Source organism: Hemicordylus capensis, chromosome 1 (assembly GCF_027244095.1).
Source record: "Hemicordylus capensis ecotype Gifberg chromosome 1, rHemCap1.1.pri, whole genome shotgun sequence".
Taxonomy (NCBI): domain Eukaryota; kingdom Metazoa; phylum Chordata; class Lepidosauria; order Squamata; family Cordylidae; genus Hemicordylus; species Hemicordylus capensis.
The window spans coordinates 192,849,019-192,871,553 of NC_069657.1; the positions used below are offsets into that span (position 1 = coordinate 192,849,019).

Genomic DNA, 22,535 nt, shown 5'->3' on the forward strand with positions numbered 1-22,535 from the left:
TTGATGAACTTTCCTAAAAGTCCAATTATTGTTGTTTCCAAAATTTATTAACCTATTCCTTAAGTTTGTGTAATATGTTGGTTTTTAAGGGCTTGGGGTTTTGTTTGTTTGCTGGATCTGAATGTGACATTATCTTTGTTTATAATTTGCCTTTAGCATCTTTATAGAAAAGCAGGGTATACACTTCAACAAATACATACATAAATAATACGTTCCTGTTTGTATACCTCTCTTACTGTATGCCAGGCTTGTTCAACTTTGACCCTACTGCAGATGTTGGCCTAGAACTCCCATAATTCCTGGCTTTTGGCTACTGTAGCTGGGGATTATGGGAGTTGTCATCCAAAAACAGCTGGGGGGCCAAAGCTGAGCAGGCCTTCTGTGTGCTGACACAGACAGGGTAGCCTTTTAAGCCACCCATCTCACAATCTGTCCCTCCCATTGCCAAGTTCCAATCATAGCAGGGTGTCCTCACGATGCTGAATCAGGCAGGAGACGTCTTCTACCCATGTTCGGGAGCTGTGCACACTCCTGTTTTCTGCTCTTGTATGAAGTGGGAGGGCAAGGGAGTAATTGTCTGCAAGGCTCCTGTTTGTTCAGAAGACTTCTCCTTTTGCCTCATAAAATAGCTGGGTACAGCTGCTGGGTTGGAGGGAGCTCTGACCAAACACATGCCTCACGGACTTCCTCCCCCTCCAACCTCCTTTTTAATTCACACACAAGCAGAAAACGGGAGTATGCACAGCTCCCGAGCTTGAGTAGCACACATCTCCTTGCGTATCCATCATTGTGAGAACTGTTATAGTAACAAGATTTCTAGACGTTTGAATTCATGGTTCTTCCAAAGTTCTTAGTTTTCCATCTCCCATTTCGTTTTTGATCCTCCTCCTCTTCTTCCTAAACTCCATTCCACCCCAGCTGCTATGGATTTAGGCAGGGGCGGATTAAATGAGAGGCAGGGGAGGCAGCTACCTGTGATGGCAAAATTCCCCCAGTGGCAAATTTTGGAAATAAATAAGTAATTGGTGCGGCTGACTGAGATTTATGTGTGTGTGTTACAACCAATATGCAGGGGGCGGGCTGCGGCAGCGGCAGACAGACGGTGGCACGACATGCAAACTCGTTGGGCTTGGGCAGAAACTAAGCAGCCTGATGTGGCAGTTGCGGGGGGGGGAAGTGTTCTGTGGCGATGAGCGGCATTATTTCTGTGCTCTCTCTGTGATCTCACTGTACATCAGCTTTGGTGGACATCAGTGTGTGCACGTGCAGGGCAGTCAGCCTAGGATTGCAACCAGGCTAGTTGTAATCATCATTGGTTGCCGCCTGGAGCCAGAAGGAAACAGCAACCAATTCAAGGCAGGTTGGCTGGGGGCTCTGCTTCTTGGCACGTGCGTGCGCGCGCGCGCACACACACACACACACACAACATGTCACGTTCTCACTCAATCAGTTTTACACCGCAGCAGATGAGAGAGAGTCATGTGTATTATTATTATTTATTTGCACAGTCAGACTGGTGTTATTGACTGGTTTGTTTTATCCAGACATCGAGTCCTTCCCAAGGACCTGGGATGCCAGAATTGTATTGTCAATGTTGTTGCTCTTGTTATTGATATCGTCGCAGAATATAGGCTGTTCCCAGTAAAGCTGCTTTTTGTAATTGGCTGATGGTGATTTCTGTGGCCCCTATGGTGTTGAGGTGCTCTTCAAGGTCTTTTGGAACTGCACCCAGGGCGCCAATTACCACTGGGATTATTTTGGTCTTCTTCTGCCACAGCCTTTCAATTTCAATTTGTAGATCTTTGTATTTTGTTATTTTTTCTATTGCTTTTTCTTCTATTCTGCTATCCCCTGGTATTGCTAACTTCTTGTTCTTTCTTCTCGACTACAGTTATATCTGGTGTATTGTGTGGCAGATGTTTATCTGTTTGTAGTTGGAAGTCCCATAATATTTTTGCATCTTCATTTTCTTCAACTTTTTCAATTTTATGGTCCCACCAATTCTTGGCTACAGGTAGCTTGTATTTTTTGCAGATGTTCCAGTGTATCATCCCTGCTACTTTGTCATGCCTTTGTTTGTAGTCAATCTGTGCGGTCTTTTTACAACATCTGATCAGGTGGTCCATGGTTTCATCTGCTTCTTTACAAAGGCGGCACTTGCTGTTTGTTGTGGATTTTTCGACTTTTGCTCTTATTGCATTTGTTCTTAGTGCCTGTTCTTGTACAGCCAGTATTAAACCTCTATTTCTTTATTCAAGTTGCCATTCTTAAGCCATTGCCAGGTCTTGGTGATGTCTGATTTTCCACTTATATTGTGCAAATATTGACCATGCAGGGGCTTATTTCTCAATTTTTCTGCTCGGTTCTTGACTTGTTCTTTCTTGAAGGCCTGCTTTGTTTCATTGGTGTTGGATAGTTTCTCGTTATTGACCATTTGAAGTGCATCTTCTTCACTGTCCTTGATATATTCTTCAAGGCCTCTTTTCTCATCCTCTACTGTTTGATGGACTTGCAGCATTCCTCTTCCACCTGAGCCGCGAGGGAGGTATAGCCTATCTACATCACTGCCGGGGTGGAGAGCATGATTGATGGTCATGATTTTCTTGGTCTTACGATGTAGCGTCTCTAGCTCTGCCTGGGTCCAGTCCATTATTCCTGCAGTGTATCTGATAACAGGTATAGCCCAGGTGTTTATGGCTTTTATGGTGTTCCTGCCATTGAGTTTGGACTTTAGGATCTTTCTAACTCTCCTGATGTATTCACTTCCAATTTTTCTTTGAACTTCAGTGTGTGCAATGTTATCAGCCTGGAGAATGCCCAAGTATTTGTAATGTTCTTTCTCTTCCAGGTTCTTGATCTTGCTTCCATTGGGTAGTTCTATTCCTTCTGTTTTTCTTATTTTTCCTCTGTTCATTATTAATGCAGCACACTTGTCTAGTCCAAACTCCATTGCTATATCGCTACTGAATATACGGACAGTGTTTAGCAGTGATTCAATTTCTGATTGGGACTTTCCATACAACTTCAGATCATCCATGTACAGCAGATGGTTGATTTTACTTGATGTTTTAGATGTTTGGTATCCGAGGCCTGTTTTGTTTAGTATTTGTGAAAGTGGGGTCACGGCGATTACAAACAAGAGGGGATAGTGAGTCCCCTTGGAAAATGCCTCTTCTAATGCTAACCTGTCCAAGTGTCTCACCATTGATTGTTAACTGTGTACTCCACATGCTCATTGCTTTTTTTAAATAAATATCTTAATGTTTTTGCTGACACCAGTTGTTTCTAAACATTTTAGTATCCATGTGTGAGGCAATGAATCAAAGGCTTTCTTGTAGTCAATCCATGCAACACTTAGATTTGTTTTTCTTCTCTTGCAGTTTTCTAAAATCATTTTGTCAATCAGCAGCTGGTCTTTTGTGCCTCTGGTGTTCGGGCAATTTCCTTTCTGTTCAGCTGGAAGCTGTTTGTTAGTTAATAAGTGTTGCATCACTTCATCTGCTCTTATTCCAGTTAATAATTTGAACATGGTTGGCAGGCAGGTTATCATTCTATAATTATTTGCAACTTCACCTTTTGCTGGGTCTTTCATGATGAGATGAGTTTTCCCAGTTCTTAGCCATTGTTCAATATCACCTCCTTGCAAAATGTGATTGAATTGTTTTGATAGTTGTTTATGAAGGCTTGTTAGGTGTTTAAGCCAAAAGCCATGCAGTTCATCGTCGCCTGGTCCAGTCCAATTTTTAATTTTCTTTGCTCTTTCACTTATTAATTCTGGTGTTATTATTAGGTCTTGCATTTGTTGGTTACATTTTTTGACCTCTTTCATCCAGCCTGCTTTTTTATTATAATCCATTGGATTGTCCCAATATTTCCCCAGAATTGCACTGTTTCTTCTTTATTTGGTGTTTCTAGCTTTCTTGCAGTTTCTCCTTCTATGCTTTGGTAGAAACGTCTCTGATTCGACTGGAATTGGAGATTCTGCCTGTGTTGTGTAATTCTGGCTTCGTATCTGCTACTCTTCTTGACACTGCTGTTATTTGCTGCTTTATTATTTCCAGGAATTCTCTAATTTTCCTTGAATCTAGATGGTATTTTTGGATCAGATACTGTTTGGTGTTTTCATTCTTCATCTTCTTGTATCTGATCTGAGCCTGGAGATTTTATTTTCTAATCTAATCTTCCATTTAGGTGATGTTGTTGTTGTTATTATTATTAATTTAATTTCTATACTGCCCTTCCAAAAATGGCTCAGGGTAGTTTACACAGAGAAATAACAATCAAATAAGATGGCTCCCTGTCCCCAAAGGGCTCATATTCTAAAAAGAAACACAAGATAGACACCAGCAACAGTCACTGGAAGTACTGTGCTGGGGGTGTTTCCATTCAGAGCTCTTAGGAAGGTAGAGTGATTGGTTTTTGATTTGACCAAAAAAGGTTAAGGGAGCTTGAAACCCTTTTGTCTTTAGTTTCTCCTGGACAAATAATTTCCCTCTCCCTGGTAATAACCAGTAGCTGTCTTGGCCTCCTCCCTGTCTGGTTCTCTGGATGGTTGTGGGGATAAACATAACCATGTAAATCACTCTGGGCTTTTGGAGGAAGAGCAGGATATAACTGTAAATATAAATAAAATCAAATAAATATTTGGAGGATTTATCAGGCACACAGAAACCCCATGCCCAAAGTCTGACAAGGATGGACATGTTCTTTGTCATTCAGGATCTACTGTCCAGGTCAACAGTGAGTGAGTGAGTGAGTGAGTGTGTGCATGCATGGTGGAACAGAGGAGCTCCAGCTGTGGTGGTGGGGTGGGCCTGGGGTGTGTGGGGAGCACAGTGGACTGCCTCAGCCTGGTCATTGGCCAAGGCTTCATTGTCAGACTTGGTCAGAGCAGAGGAGAGCAGAGGGTGCGCTCAGCCACCATGTGCCGGGGAGCCCCTGCCATGGCCTGTGGCAGGCAGAAAGGGGAGGAGGACATACACTCATGTGAGTCTGATTGATTTATATTCCTGGAGAAGTTTTGGGATTGGCTTTGGCTTGGGAGTGGGACACACATTTGTTGGAGAGGAGGGGGTGGCAAATTCCTTGCTTGCTTATGGGTGGTAAAAGGGTTAATCTGCCCCTGGATTTAGGAACTGCATCAGGTTATATCCATGATTTCCCAGAAAACACATTATATTGTCCATGTGCATGAATATTCAGGGGTGGTTAGGAGCACTCATGTGCAGAAGGAAACATCTGAGCCTAATTCTCCCTCAGAGCCTAATTCTCTACCATTGTTCAGTTGATGGGCACCATTTCCCCCCTGTAGGACTGAGTGTACAGAGCTGCTATATCCAAACATCGGAGGGGGGAGTTGAGCCTAGAGAGAACATTTGCAACCTTAAATATGCAACTGGGAATGCAGGGTTCTGAAGATGGACTTATAGTGGCAGTTCCTGAAGAGACAATCACTTTGCAGAGGAATGCCCTCTGCATTAAATAGAAAGCGAACACAGGAAGAAGTGATACATACAACATCATTTATCTTTAATCCTTTGAAAGAAAATATAGGAAGATTTATTCACTTCTATCCACACATTGATATGCTTTGCCTTCATTTACACAACCATAGTCCAGTTTAGGACAAACTGGAGTAACAGGGTTGTATCCTAAGGTGGCATTCCATGAAGCACAATGGGGGTTTTTTCACTGTAGGAATGTCCAAAATGTTTCACCTTGAAATGGGCCATTTTGAGTATTTCGAGCTCAAAACAAAACACCCTTTAAATAAAGGCCCTGTGAGTGCAGCTTGTTCCAGCCATAAGAAACAATGGGGAAACTCAAAACATCCCATTGTTCCCCTTGCGTAGCTCCTAGAGACACCAAAGTGGGTTGGATGGTAGCTCATGATGAGTGCCACCTACCACCCAACCCACAAAAGAAAAGGGCAAATCGGCAATTTTAAACAAATTTTTAACCTTTCCTCCAAACCCCCATATGATCCTAAGAGGGCTTTGGGGAAAGATTAAATAAAAAATAAAAAATAAAAAAATTGCCCGCTTTTTCTTTTGTGGGTTGGGTCAGGCCCATCCTTAGGGCGGGGCGACCGGGGTGGTTGCCCCAGGCCCCGTGTTTGGAGGGGCCCCACTATGCCAGTGAGTGGCAGGCAGCCTTGCAGACTGCCCACATGATCGGCTCCTGGTGGCGATGCTCGCAGCGGCCGCTGCAGCTGCCCACCACCTCCATGTGTGCTTGCCTGGGGGAGGGGGGAAGCAAGCCCCACGCCCTTTCACCTGACACAGGGGGTGCAGCATTGCTCTGAAATGGGGCTGCACGCTCCGTTTCAGAGCAAACACCAGCAGCGTTGCATTCACTGTGGCTGGGAGCTGCTTTCCCTGCCTTAAGGCAGGGAGAGCTGCTCCTGACCACGCAGCATACGCAGTGCTGGCCGGCATTTGCTCTGAAATGGGGCGTGTGGCCCTGTTTCAGAGCGAGGCCACACACCCTGCTCCATCTGACGTCAGAAGCTGCTGACGTCAGATGCAGGGGTGGGCCCCTTCACCACAAGCCCCACACTCCCCAAGGGACAGCGCTGGGTTGGGTAGTAGGTAGTACCCATCATGCCCTACCCTAGAACTCACTTTATTGATTGATTGATTGATTGATTGATTGATTGTTAAATTTATATACCGCCTTTCATTAAAGCAATCCCAAGGCGGTTTACAGCAAAAAATTTAAACATAAGATGGTAAAAAAGACAAAATTAAAATATTAAACGAAAAAAATATTAAACAGATCTGATTAAAAATTTAAAACAAAGGCATAAAAGCAGTACAGATTATAAAGAGCAGCAGCAGAGAATCAAATAAATGCCTGGGCAAAAAGCCAAGATTTTACACTTTTCCTAAAAGCTGTGATAGAGACCGAGGAGCGAATAGCCACCAGGAGAGCATTCCAGAGTCTGGAGGCAGCAACAGAGAAGGCCCTTTCCCGCGTGCACGAGGGACACTCATTGTCGGCACCTGGAGCAGAGCCCCCTCAGATGACCTCATCAAGCGGGCAGCAACCCTTGGGAGCAGGCAGTCCCTCAGGTATCCCGGGCCCAAACTGCTACGGGCTTTAAAGGTCAAAACTAGCACCTTGAATTGGACCCAGAAACAAACTGGTAGCCAGTGCAGCTCTTTCAAAATGGGTGTGATGTGCTCCCACAGGGCAGCTCCAGATAAAACCCTAGCTGCCGCATTTTGCACTAGCTGCAGTTTCCAGATATTCTTCAAGGGCAGCCCCACATAGAGTGCGTTACAATAATCCAGCCTTGACGTGACTAAAGCATGGGTAACTGTGGCCAGATCTGCCTTCTCAAGAAAAGGACGCAGCTGGCGCACTAGCCAAAGCCGTGAAAAGGTACATTTGGCCACCGCCTCCACCTGAGCTTCCAAAAGCAGAGCCGGGTCCAGTAATACCCCCAAGCTGTGTACTTGCTCCTTCAAGGGGAGTGCAACCCCATCCAGAACCGGTAAAATCTCCTCATCCCGATTGGCTCTCCTACTGACCAACATTACCTCCGTCTTGTCCAGATTCAATTTCAGTTTATTAGCCCACATCCAACCCATCACGGCCTCCAGCCCCTGATTCAGGACATCCACCACCTCCCTAGGATCAGGTGACAAGGAGAGATAGAGCTGAGTGTCATCCGCATATTGCTGACAACTCAGTCCAAGTCCCCAGATGACCTCTCCCAGTGGTTTCATGTAGATGTTAAACAGCATGGGGGACAAGACCGAACCCTGTGGGACCCCAAAGGCCAATGGCCACGGAGCCGAGCAGTAGTCCTCCAGCACCACCTTCTGGACCCCGCCCCCAAGAAAGGACCGGAACCACTGCAACGCAGTACCTCCGATTCCCATACTCGAGAGGCGGCCCAGAAGGATACCATGGTCAATGGTATCCAACGCTGCCAAGAGGTCCAGCAGAACCAACAGGGACACACTCCCCCTGTCTAGTTCCCGGCATAGGTCATCCACTAGAGCGACCAAGGCAGTCTCAGTCCTATATCCAGGGCAGAAGCCAGATTGAAAAGGGTCCAGATAATCCATATCATCCAAGACCCTCTGCAGCTGGGACACTACCACACGCTCCATCACCTTGCCAAAAAAGGGCAGGTTAGAGACCGGTCAATAGTTGTCCAGGTTGGAGGAATCAAGGGAGAAAAAAGAAATGCCTTTTCTCCGCCTCCATTGCTTCTGCTCAGTGCAGACCAGCGGAGCTGTTTCGTGTAGCTAAGACATTGCTCCACACATCCCCCCAGGTAATGGGGGAGGAACCATCCACAGCCCGCTGTGATCAATTTGCGTGTCACTTTGCGGATAAAGTCGCTCGCATCCGTGCTGATTTGGACTCCAGGGTTTTGGCAGTTCTGGCAGACGTGCCTCTGGTACCATCTGGTCCTATTGTGTTGGATTCTTTTCAGTTGGTGCAGCCTGAGGAAGTGGACAAGATCCTGGGCACTGTGTGGGCGACATCATGTGCCCAAACTTTGGTTTCCCTAGGAGCTAAACATGGGGAACAATGGGGTATTTTGGGTTTCCTAATTGTTCTCTGTTGCTGAAACACTCAAAACGTTTCAAGTTTGTTTCATCGAAACAACCAGGTTGACCGCTTTTTCAATGAAACATTTTGGCCATCTGTGTTTTGTTTCAAGCTTGAAACAAAACGCAAAATCCATTCCAGGCACATACCTAGTTCACTGATCCCCCCCCCCTTCCCACTGCAGTTCTGCATTCATCTTGCTCTGGAGGATCTCCCACCCCTCAGAGCCTGTTTCAGGGGGCTGTGGAGGGAAGACGATCAGCAACATTTCTCCCCTCCTCTTATGCAAATAGAAGTTCTATTTGTGGAAACAATCCATTGGGCGTTTTGACAAGTAAAAATACAAGGACTTCGAAAGCCCTTCATTTTTCATTCTCTTTTCTGTCTTTCCCCCTTTCCCCTCATAGGTTTATCTCGCTCCCCACACCATCTCCTTTGTCTAACAGCCTTGCCCCCACCCCTACACCCCATATGCCACATTCCATATTCCCCACATTCCATACTGTGCAATAAATGCTTAATATTGACTCTGAGGTAACCTTGGTAGACATGAGGTTTTGAACTCTAATCCATAAAAGTTGCTTTCCATTTCAGGCTCAGTGTTAAAGGGCATTCTCAGGCCTACATTCTGGGCTAGGTTTTCTTTAAAACACTCTCACCCACTTTTATTTTACTCAATCAGGTTAAAGAGCAGAAAGAGACAAAGCAGTACGTAATAGAACAGTTCTTTCCTCCACTCTTTCTGAAGAAAATACTGTATTAAGGCAAAGTGGTAGAGATTCTCTTTGTGTAGACCTCGAAGAAAACATTAGACATTATAGGTTTGTGAGAAGACCCCGTTGAATGTATGTATGTATGTATGTATGTATTTATTTATTTATTTATTTGAAACATTTAATATACCGCCCACTCCGAAGACTCTGGGTGGTGTACAAAAACATGCAAAGCAAGACAACATTAAAATTACATTCTAAATTAAAAACGAAGGTAACTAACAAAAGAGAAAAAACCAAATGGGTAAACTACAGGACAAAAGCCTGGCGAAAAAGAAAAGTCTTCAACAGAGATTTAAAAATCAGTAACGAAGGGGCTAAACAAATCTGAAGGGGAAGGGAGTTCCAGAGAAGTGGGGCAGCAACCGAAAAGGCCCTTTCATGGGTCCTAGCGCCCTGAACCTCTCAGAAATCAGGGACTGACAAAAGGGCCATCTGAAATGATCTGACTGGACGGGATGTAACTGGATGGGAGAAGCGGGTTCTGCAGGTAGACAGGCGTAAAACCCTGCAAGGCTTTGAAGGTCAAAACCAGGACCTTAAATTGAACTCGGAAGCGAATAGGCAACCAATGCAATGACTGCAGGAGAGGTATTACCCTGTCATATTTTCTGGCACCCAAGAGTAGGCGAGCTGCTGCATTCTGGACCCGTTGTAGCTTCAATATATGTTGAAAGAATGAAAGACACCCACTGAATAATAATTTTAACCACCCTGATAGCACACTCACATGAACAATTAAAATATGTTAAAAGTTTATTTCCACTACACACACTTGAGACTGCAGTCCAAACAGCTGTGTGTGATGGCCAGTCTAAGTTTTTCTTAGTAAACCCAGGTCTCAGAATCCCAGCGGTTGCTTCCCCATTGCAAAGAAGCAGCAAGAACCTTTGCAGAAGAGAAATGGCAGGCAGGGGTTTGTGTGTAACCCTTCCTCTTTCCGCTGCTTGCCCCATAAAATCCCCATGGATGCGAACTCTATCCCATCATGACCTGTCCAGATTTGCAGATGTGGGCTTGTTGTGAAAAGTGGAGAAAAGTGGCTACGGGGTGGAAGATTAGGAGAAGAGTAGTGTTAGGGGAAGGATTAAGTACACCCTGGCCTGCTGCGTCTCTCCTGCAAATCATGTCTTTTCCCTGCCTCTTTACAGCAGAAAAGTGGTAGACGGAATGTTCACACCTAAGTTTGCCAACAAAAGTATACACTGGTCCTTATGCTTAGGACCTTGCATTGCAGCAGTGGCAGATTTTTCAGACTCACGCTAGTCCTTTCTCTAATATTTAGTCATTGCGAGAACAGAGCCATGGGGTTGTATTTATTCGAGACAAAATTGTTTAAAGTGTGATTTGTTTAATTGTCCAAAGGTATAAGGAGGTAAAGAGTGAGTCTCCCAACCATACTCTAAATTCTCCACTTTTAATCACTGTGCGAAAGGAAGCAATAAGAATTGTTTCCTCCATAGCCACCAGGTGGCAGTGATGCAAACAGGTTGTAAGCAGAAGGGAGTTTACCCTGTCAGGAAACAGATTGTGTGACTGACTGTTATGGGAAGGTGTTATTTAATCTAAGGACAAAATTCTCTATTAATATTTACTCCTCTCAGATGGGTTTTACTGGTTTTCTACAAATTCAGGCAAAATGCATTTATTGCATTTTGTTCACATTTAAAAGGTTTTATTGGAAGGCAGAAAATATTTTGTTCTCAATCCACTTCTGAATCAATATAAATTAAACAGAGTTGTTTGTTTCACATTTATTTATTTTATTTTATTTTATTTTATTTTATTTTATTTTATTTTATTTAGTTGATTTCTATACCGCCCTTCCAAAAATGGCTCAGGGCAGTTTACACAGAGAAATAATGAATAAGATGAGTAAGATGGATCCCTATCCCCAAGGGGCTCACAATCTAAAAATAAACATCAGATAGACACCAGCAACAGTCCCTGGAGGTACTGTGCTGGGGGTGGAGAGGGCCAGTTACTCTCCCCCTGCTAAATAAAGAGAATCGCCACATTAAAAGGTGCCTCTTTGCCAAGTTAGCAGGGGAGAACACAAGGGGTCACAGTCTTAATGCAATTTGATCAACACTTACTGTTTCCAATTTAATGTGGTCATTTGAGTAGCAACAAATATCAAGCAAATAGGACATTGCACTACAGAGATACATGTGACAGAGTGACTATCCACTTCTGTGTCATGTTCTGCCAACCTCATGACAGTCAGCTTTCAAATGAGAACTGGAAGTGAGGGACTGGAGATGGTTTGCTACTATTCCTCTTAGCTAGAGTTAAACTGAAATGGTCCCCGAGTGCATCATCTCATTTGCAGACTGCAAAGGTGGGTACCATTTAGCAGTGGCAGCACTAGAAAAAAATTGAGGGGGTGCACAGATGGGGCAAAGTGCCTTTCCGGGTGGACAAGCTGTGTCTCACATGCTTAATTTCTGAAACAGAAATGCGGGGAGGGCAAACTCCTTGTCTGGAAGGGTGCCTGGCTTCCCTTCCCTTCCCTCTGGAACAGCCCTTGCCATTTTGGCATTTGGAGGGGAATGTGAACAGGAGTGAAGTTCTCCTGCACTCCCTTTGCCAATGATAGCATTTACGCTCTATGATGTCTACAGGCTGCCACCCCACTCCCTGCCTAGCCCTCTCAAATTTGAGCCAGTATTTTTTAAAGAGCTTTCAAGCTCAGCTTTACCCTTGTTTTCTTCTCTATGGAAAGCCTAATTCACATCTTGAGTCGGCCAAGAAATTTGCTTATACTAACACTACTGGTGATTAATGAGATATCTCTCTCATTCTGAAGGGTACATAAGTTGGTCCCAATGCACTAGGGCCCAAACTTAAATTGCCATTAAATTCTTCTTCCACATCTGAACCACTTCCCACTTCCTCCTCAGCTGACACCCACTTCCTGTTCCCTCCCTAGTTCCCTCCTGACTGCCATATCTTACAAGTTCAGAGAATGTCTACAACATTTTGCAACACATCCAACATTCTTCCAATATCATTCCTGTTGTCATGGTGACAAGGTGATCAGCTCCTGTTGTGTTCCTTCTCAACAGCTCTTTCCCTTTCCCAACCTTGGCTCTAAGGGCAGTGCACAAATGAGTGAATGCTACTCCCTACCAAAAAAACCCCACAACTTCTCAGACTGAAAACTTTATGGCAGGGAGAAGGTGAAACTCTCCCTGACATCTCATATTCTGTGTACAGTATGTGTATGTGTGTGTGTAGAATCATTCAGTCATATGAGCCTCCACTACCAGTTTGAAATAGTAGAACCCAGACACAGGTTTACCACCACGTTTGTGAGAATCAGACCTAGATTCTTGCTGATTATGTTTCGTTGTGGTCTTGTGGTGGCTAAAGCAGGAATGTCATATAAAGCAATTCCCTTTGACATCTACTATCTCTGAAGTTATTTGACTGGTGCAATGCATTTTTATAAGCAATGTTAATTACAGTCATTTTATTATATTTGTATTGATACTTTTATTGGGTACTAACTGACATCCCTGATATAAGATTGCATTATAATATGTTTTATCTCATTCTGCTTCATTATTGTCAGATGCCTTGAGTTTTGATGGAGTGTATAAATACATACATAAATATAAATGACACTATATCTTGAATATCTTATTGATTTTTAAATACAGAACAATCAAATAATTAACTGTCAAATCTGAAATCTATTAAATGCAGGGATAGTCTTTTTTGGAAAAACAGATTGTTTGGTCATTGAATATTGTTTTCTACTGTGATGTGTGTGATGTGTGATATGCTGCAACAGTATTCTTCTCTGTTGCTAGCAAAGCTTTTCTGTTGGCTCCCTGGAGCACTCTCATTTGTGTTTGAGTCTCCAGGCTTGGAGATATCACTCTGTATATGCTCAGGAGGCTCACAGCATCATGAGTTCTCTGTTTATATACATGGGGACAGGTTACTTAGTGACAGTGAGCCAGTCACTCCTAGATTTGACTCCTAACAAGCAAATTGTAAAGGGGAGCAGATGTATGCCCTCCCTAGCATCCTAAATAGACTCCAGAAGTTAACTAAAAGGAGGTTAAGTCTCTGCCAAGGCCATTCTGCACTCAGGGTGAACTGCCTTGTCTTTTGCCTCCTTTCACAAAAAGGATAGCAGCCAGCTAATCTGCCAATTAGCTCAACAGGAAGAACATAGATGAGGCTTGCAGAGGTAAATCTTCCCCCCACACAAAGGAGGTTGAGCAAGCGATATGAACCTAAGAGATGCACCCATCAAAAGTACTGATTAGATTATGTTTTTGCAGATGCACCTTCTCAGGTCTATGCACTCTGTTTTCATGACAAGAGCCTTGGCATACCTTGGCAATTCCCACATTGTTACACTTAGGAAGAAAGATCAGCAACAATGGGATCCCGGCTGGTCCCTCCCAACACACCTGTCAGACAGCAATGGTCAATTGGAATTTGGAACTTCTCTAAAAGCCTCTTTCTCTTGCTCACCTGGGAACTTACACAATTAGGACTCTAGGCTAAAACGCCTCATTGCAGTTAAATGTATTTTTTAAAATAGTAATATTGTTCTAACCACACATTTCTCTCCTCTGTACCCCTCCCTACAATAAATATCTTCTTTTTATTTTGAAACGTAAAATCTTGTCTCAGTCCACTTCATTTCCTGCATCCATAACTTTGCACAAATTAAAACTTATGTGAAACTGTTCCTTTCTGAGCTAAATTCCCCGCATGAACCCAAAAAGGTAGATTCACCCCGGAGCAGTTTCACTAACATCGCTCTTGGTAAAATTTCTACTCCCTACTGGGAGGGCCTCACCCCACCCCCAGTCCAAACTACCACAATGGGGCGATTCAAACATTACGCAGACATAAATGAAAGCCAGGATTCTGTGCATTGTCTCTGAGCCTTGGGAGTATGCAATTCCCCTCCCCATCTCTGTGTGAGCATTGACTTGTGCTCTAAAATAGATTAAAGTAAACTGAGATCGCCTGCTTGCATCAGATAAGCTGAGATCTGTAACATATTTCAAACCTTGGATACAGATCCTACTTACAGATAAATAGGCTAGAAGAAGCTGAGATTGGTGGGTTTGGATGTCGTAACCAATTTTGGTTCACCTTAACCTAGAGTGGAAGTGGACACTCGCACAGGGATTGTAGGAGGGATCATGCGCTCTTGAGTCTCAGAGGCTTTGTGCAGAGCCCAGCTTTAACTGAAGTTTAACGTGACATCTGAACCAACCCAACGTCACAGATAACCTCTTTTTTTACTATATGATAAGCCTACAAGAAACAATATGTTGACGTGTTGGGTGAGTTGCTGTTGGGGATGAACTAGATTTCAAATGAATTGTCTCTGCCTCCTGCTATATGGCACGGAAGCCCTAAAAAACCCCCAATGCAACCTCACAGGTAGCCTCTAAATAATATGACAAAACAACAAGGAATAACAAGGCTAGATGCAAGATCTCACAAATTCAATTGTATAAAGAAGGTGGGATGAGAGGCAGTAGAGGCAGGTTGGGAGAAAATGGTATTAAAATAAAATGCTCTCGCTAAAGGCAACCTCCAAACAAACTGGGAGAAAGACAGTGGATTTAATCAAAATACTAAACAGAACCAAAAGAGAGGAATTGTTTTGCTTTGCATGGAGAAAGGCAAAGCCCAGAAGCTTTTGTTTCTCTGTCAACAGAGCAACAAGGAAGAATGAAGGCAGGAAGAAGCAGCCACATGTTGCTTCTATGTTTTATATTCTTGCACATTGTTCCCCTTGCCATTCTGTGGCCTGGTGTCAAGAAGCCCTATCAGATTGTTGAACACTTTGACTAGAATATGTTTGAGTTGAAGATTAGAGCGTTTACGTTGTCAGTTTCCACCCTGCACTCTCTCTTTCCCTTCTCCCTCCCTGCAAGCTGCCGCTGGCAAGGCGAAACCAAACCAAAAGGAACAAAGGAGAAATGGACAATATCAAACAAACTGCTGCTCTCTCAGGTCTTACTTATTCCTATTGTGTGTGGTCTTTAGTAGGGCTGTGCATTCAATCAGGCTAAATGATAATCAGGCTGAATTCTGTGTGGGCCCTATCAGACCATTTTTCACCAGATTGGGTCCAATGGAAAATCTGCCTGATCAGACTCAGTCCAACTGGATCCGATACAAGCGTATCCGATACACCCTATATAAGATAAAATCAGATCAGATTGGGTGGGGGCTTACTTCGTGGCAGTGTGGTGAGCTCTCTTCTAAACTTCAAAAAATTGCTTTCTTCTGGGCAGCCAGCCCATAATTCTCGGGGGAAGGAGGCAGCATTTGTTGCCAGTAATGCACCAGAGAAAAGACACAACATCACCTTCCCCAGAGCAGTATGGGTCGGCTGCCAGGAAGATGGAGTTTTTAAACTCAATTTTTGCTGCCTATTGAGGCAGCATCTTTTTCAGGTTAGAAGAAAGAAGGATAGACCATCATGCTGCAGCCAAGTGAGGCCTGCAGTACATTGGCCCAGTTTGATGTGGGCACTGCCCCCCTCCCCCAAGTGCATTGGTAAGCTGAAGTACTTGATCAGAACCAGATCCAATCTGATAGGTTCCAGTCTTTTGAGCAATGTACAGCCCTAGTGTTTAGCCATGAATACCAAATTAAATGAAAGGGTGAAATCTCTTTTTTCCATTTATCATGAACCGAATTCAGCCCTCTGCATCATATGCCTCTGCAGAAGCTTCTGTGTTCGCAATCACAAACTGAATTTGCTGATTTACCCTTGGCCAGATTCTCATGCGTTCTTCTGAAGACTTTCATATATTTTTGATCTCTTTGTTATGTCACTTGGCTGCATTAGAGCGAAGAAAAAATAGATTTCCACATAGGCTGTGACTGAGTTGTCATCTAAGAGAGTGGGATGCTCACCGCTAGCTTACGTTCCTCAGCCTGTACAGAGGAGGCACTGGTTACTCCACTGCCTACTCAGAATTCTTCATTGAGCTTGAGAATTACAGTCGTCCCATTGGGCTGATGGTGAGAGTCCGATGCATGATAGAACTAGACTGCAAGGTAGTGGGGCTATTCACACAACCGACCGCATGCACGGGCGGGCGAGAAGGCAGGGTTCAACGATTGATGGTGAGCCTCTCAGTCTTTCAATCCAGACGATTGATCGTGAGCCTTTCGGCGCACAAGCCGCACACCCACACAACCTGTGCTGCCAAGAGCAGTGTGGAGCATCAGAGGATGGGACTCATTTTCCCAGCCTCCGCATATCCCACAAGGCACCACACAATAAGTACAGTGCCAGGGAGGATTCCCTGTCAAGCAGATAAATAAAGCATACTGGGATCTATGAAAACCCAAAGTCCACACAAAGGTGAGATATTGCTAAATTGGAACAAAAGAGCTCTAAGAGGGGTCATAATCTTACATTGGAAGAGAAGATAGCCATTAGGGAAGTGCGAATCAATTCAGATACAAATCGATTTGTACCCGAATCTAGCTGATTCGTGTGATTCAGAGACAAAACGAATCACCCCTGTGGTCCATTGGCTAGATTCGGGTACAAATCGAATCGCGGCTGATTCGATTTGAATCGATTCGGGTTTCGGATCTGTCCTGTAAATTTCCCCAGATTCCCAGCTTTCATTTTTAAAAAAAGCTAAGCTCTAGCCCTTATAGAAGTGGAGTTATGGAGCAAAATGTATGGTCACTATTTTTTAAGTGTTCGGATTCTTTGGTGTATAATAACTTTCACTCAATGAATCCTTATGAGGATTCATTACACACCTTTCATTTCTTTTATTCATTCTTCTGTCCTTTAGACAGTGCCGATTGTCAACTGCCATGTGCCAACTACACCCCACTCCCACCCGCAAGGCAGTGAGGTACTACTCAGTTTAAGTTAAGTGCCTAATGGGTAGAGGCTACCAACCAAATTTCAGAGGAATTGGACAAAGGGCTGGTTTTTGGTGAATTGTTGAAGGTTTGGTGTCTTTGAGGCAGATTTGGGGCATAAAGTGGGATCTGGGGTGGAAGAGTGTGGTGAGGTGGTAGTGCCTAATGGGTGGGGGCTACCACCCAAATTATTATTATTATTATTACTACATTTATAGCCCGCTCTTCATCCAAGGAACCCAGAGTGGTGGATCTTGCTTCTCAGTGTAATATCTTTCACATGGACTAGTATTTTTTGCCATTCACTCTGCATCATTTCTTTATTCTAACTGTAATTCCCTTTCCTTCTAGCCACCTAATGGAGCAGCGGGGAAATGGCTTGACTAGCAAGCCAGAGGTTGCCGGTTTTAACCCCCACTGGTATGTTTCCCGGACTATGGGAAACACCTATATCGGGCAGCAGCAATATAGGAAGATGCTGAAAGGCATCATCTCATACCGCACAGGAGGAGGCAATGGTCAACCCCTCCAGTATTCTACCAAAGACAACCACAGGGCTCTGTGGGCGCCAGGAGTTGACACTGACTCGACGGTGCCCTTTACCTTTCATTACCATGCAATTTCCTGAAAACCTTTCTCATCGCACACTCAGTTCAGTAGTATAGAGGATGAAAAAACAGTAGTCTTGAATTTGCAATTGTTCTGTGTTTTTGGACCAGCATATTTATTTTCCCCAAAGTAAAAGTGGGAAAATTTCCCCACATTTCCACAGTTAACTTAGTACTTGAGCCACTGTGCTTATATAGTCATACTGAATTTTCTTCTCTTCAATGGTGCTGCATACATTTCTCTTTTAATGGCTTTAATTGATCAACTTTGATCAGAATGCAACTCCTTTGGAATATTAATGTGGAGGCAGCTAATTTTGTTCATGCTGCATACATTCATACCTTGGATGTAAATCAACAAAGAAAATTCTCACAACAGTTACTTGGCAGGAGAAAAGACATAGAAGACTCTTTATGGTATTGGACTAGGGATTCTACTCAATGTTTAAGGACTAGATTTGAAGCAGTGGCCAAAGGTTTTGCATATTGGGCAGACATTTACATACAAACACTGGACAAGCTTTCTGACCCTGCATGATATTTTCCAAGGATGCAAGTCTAACTAGTGCCCCTTTCAGCCAACCCTCCCTCCAGAGGGATGCATGGAAGAAGTGAGACTATGCTCACTGACCAATCCACCAATGTCTGTAGGTTCAGTGTGATGTGCAAAATGGAAGCCTATTCACCTGCTTATATGGGAATAAGAAGGTATCTGGAAAGCCCTTAGTGGTGGAAAAATCACTTGCCCCTGGGGGCATGAAGATATACAGAAGGGGACAAAGAGTACTCCATGGATGGGTTTCTACATTGAGCATCTTTCCATCCCCCTGATAAGAGAATGGAACATACTGGGGAAGCAAAAGGGGGCTGCCATCTGGTGATCACTTGATGACCATTAGGACAAGAAGGTCTGCAGCAGGGGGGAGATTTTCATCACTGTGTTATATTCAGATTCAGTACACTTAAGTCAATTGAGCTTCCCAACTCCTCTCTCCATCTTTCCTTGGACTAGACGCAATCTTGCTGCAGGCCTGCATCAAGAGTACTACCAGAATTGTGTGGAACATTGGGTTCCCAATATTTCATTGCCAGAATGAGGGGCACAAATTTGGGGCTAGGGTGTGGGGCCTGGGAAAGGGAGAGGGGCTTGGGGGTGGGGCTGCGAGGTGTATGCAAGGATATTCAAGAACCTGAGTATCAGTGATGTATATGTAATTGAATTATATTAATAACAATGAATAATTAATCTGCAGGCTGAAATTAGGTCATTTATTTGCTCCAGTGGACTAACTAGTGGGAGAACATGTGGCTGGAAAAACAGACACTAAATCATTCCTGCTTGTGCAGTTGTTACATTTATAAGGTTTGCCTTTTCCTTTCCCCACATGCCTCCTTTTTCCAATTCCTACCACCACCACCCCAGCCAGCCCAGACAACATCCATACCTTAAATTTTATCAGATTAGTGCTGCTGTGTGTTCACACAACTGAGAGAGAGAGAGAGAGAGAGAGAGAGAGAGAGAGAGAAGCTGCTAGTTGCTGTCTCAAAGTCTGAAGAGGACTGAGCAGGCTCCTGTGCAAGCCCCGCCCACCCACAAACAGCTGATTGGACTGAACCGCTGCTCAGCTCTATAGCTGTAGCAGAAGTCTGCAAGCCAGCAAGGAAAGAGCCCTATGGAGCTCAGGCTGGTTGCCAGCCTGCTGCTGCATGCCCCTTGCCACCAAAATGTGGGAGAAATTGTCTCCAGAATGGGAGGAACATTTTCTCCCTGAAATGAGGGACTTCCCTTGTAATTAGGGACAGTTGGGAACCCTAAAATGCAGAAAGAAAGGAAAAACTTCCACAGACAACAAAGCTACCATCAAGGGGCTTCCAGATTGCAGCCTCTGTTTGTTCTCCATGCAAGTGGTGCTGTCCTAGAGAAAGGATTCTAAAGTGGTTAATTGTGGTGTTTGGGGCTAAAAGGCACATTCATAGCAAGATCTCTTTTTTAGACCATTAGGCAGGCTGATTGAGGCTGCTTGCAATCTAACAGTCAGTCAGTCATCCTGAATAAGCTGCTGTCAGCTGTGATGATTGTGGTTAAATTATAGTGATTTTATGCTAATTGAGGATTTGGGTTCAAAGCTGCTGTTTGTGATAAATCCGTGGCAACTTGCTGGACAGTGTAGTATGAAAACAGACACTGGCAGCAGGCATCTGCCAGAGATGGATTAGTGGATCTGAATGAGTTTGCCAAACATTTACAGCATCAATAATCATTTCTATATTGTGGCTGAAACTAAAGGGAGAGTGGGGGGAGGGAGATGAGATATCAAGGTCATGCCTCTCCAACACTCCCAAACTAATTACAAGTGTATTTGGTGAAAGTCAATTCCATTGAAATCAGTGCCTTCAGGATCAGGGAGTCAGATTGTTAACTACAATCATGGAATTACAGCCTCATTTGAAGGTCAGCAACCCACCAATTTAACATGAACTTGATCAGCTGGAATGATCAGCAATTAAAGTTTCCCTGAGCTTGTCATTTTTGGTTTGCAATGGAACTTCTTAGTTCTTTCAGCTAAGGCTAGGGATTTGTGGGATCTCCCTGTAGAACTTGTTTTCTATTTTTCATCTTTAGCAATGAGCTTCCACAGAAAATCCTGACCTTATTTCAAATTTCTCAGGATTCTATTTTATTTCAATTACTGGATCCTCCTTTTTATGTTAATGTGTGTTTTATGTGTGTTTGCATATTTTGCTCCCTAGTGTATGGATAATTAGCTGTTGTTCCTAATCACAGATCTGCTGGTACTGCTTATTCCTCCTTTCATGGAAGGAAACACACTCTAAAGTTGTTCACACAACTATGCAAAGCTGGGTGGGAGCAGGAAACCCAGGGTAAAGAGGCTTGTGTGGGACCTGCTTCTACTGACCTGCTCTAAAGCAGGGCTATCCTATCCTTTTGCCTTGGTTTCAACCAAGGTTACAGCCCCTTCCTACCTCAACGACCCTCATCGTGTGTGTGATCAGGGCTGTTTGCGGCAGCTCCCACCAGCCTGGCTGGCTCTCCACCATAGAGTGGCCAGGGAGCTGCTGCATTGATGTTGGCAGCCTCTCCACTGCCCACACAATGCATTGTGGGATAATGAAGGACTTCCTCCTCCAGATCCCTTCTTCAGAGATCACTGACACACCGATCATGTGCACGTGCAGTGTGGTGGAGCAAAGGTGAGCTCTTGCTCATGTGTGTGGTATAATCCTGCCTTCCCCTCAGCCCTCTGTAGTCCCAGGGATTTTTGGTGATGTGAATGACCTTTCTGTGTATGTTTGGGGTTTCTAGTTCTGTGACCACACATTCTTGCTCTTCCTCTGGAGCTTTCTGGTTGATTATTTTCAGACTACTAAGTCAAAAAAATTTTTTGGAGGAATGAAGGAAAAGGAAAAGTCTGGTAGGGGTTAAATTGATTTTAAAATAAACCATTTTCAGGCAATGAACATGTGAGGATTGTGGAGTGTGACAGACTCTGCCACCATCTAGACATGTTCATTGTAATTTCTGTAGGAATGTTTGGGTGCATCCTATAGAATGCTCATGGACATGCATGTGGGTGGAATATACTGTTGCAATGCCACCCACTCTTCCATATTCATTGTACACAACTTTGAACATGCAACGAGGGCTATGTTTCTCAAAGAGTTCCTGTTACTTTAAAAGATGCATGGGAAGATAAAATTCAGCAGCTGCTTTAAATTAAGTGGCTTTTTCTATACCAAAACGAAAGGACTGAGGCAAAAGTTCTCTCATAAGAACTCTTCATTCAAATTATTGGGGGTGGCAAACCAGTTGGCAAACCAGGAGACAAATCTCCTTTAACTGTTTTGCACTTCTTTCACAACCACCTGTTTCACAGCAGTGGCTGTGCTCTTCTCAGCAGTTGCTGCCTTGGAATGATACAACAAAAATGGCAAAGAATTGCTTCAGTCAGAGTTGGCAGCCCTATTGGAACATGCCTATTTCCCCCCCCAGGAATGCCTTCTCCCAGAGGCGTAACTAGGGAAAACGGCGCACGGGGCAAGCATTGAAATGGCTCCCCCCCCGCGCCCCCAACATACTACATTATACTTAGGTTTTTCCTCACAAGCGCCCACCGCCGCCGCCAAGCCAGGCCACTGACTGGCCGCCAGGCGCCAGCAAAGCAATGGGGGGGTGGCGCGGGTGGCGCAGAAGGGACCGCTCATGGGGGAGGGGGCACCGACACGCTCCCTTGACTGCTGCAGCGCTGCTGCACTGAGCAGGAAACATTTGTATTAACAAAAAATTTTAAAAAATTAAAAAAAAAATTGTCATGGCGGCGCCCCCCATGTGACCAAAAAAGATGGCGCCCAGGGCACGTGCCCCTCCTGCCCCCCCTATAGTTACGCCTCTGCCTTCTCCACATCTTGTCCTTGATATGGCGATCTGTAGTAGACTCCAATTGCAATGTTTTTATTTCCTTCTCTTCTCCATTTATTTTTACTCAGAAGCTCTCCACGGGGCTACCATGTTCATTCTCTTGGGTTTCTGTGTATGTGTATGCATTTTGGACATACTGTATAATACTATTCCCCCCTCTCTTTTTATCGCATCTATTCTTTTTGATCAAGTTATATCCTGTAGCTGCTACATTCCAATACTGGGGGCCATCCCAACAAGTTTTAGATACACCTATCA

At 44.2% G+C, this 22,535-nt stretch overlaps 1 long non-coding RNA gene across 4 annotated transcripts in view; it reads right to left on the reverse strand.

Annotated features, from left to right (window-relative positions):
* LOC128331304 (uncharacterized) overlaps positions 1-22,535 on the reverse strand; it is a 72,456-nt gene that overhangs the window by 5,608 nt on the left and 44,313 nt on the right. The window lies entirely within an intron of this gene.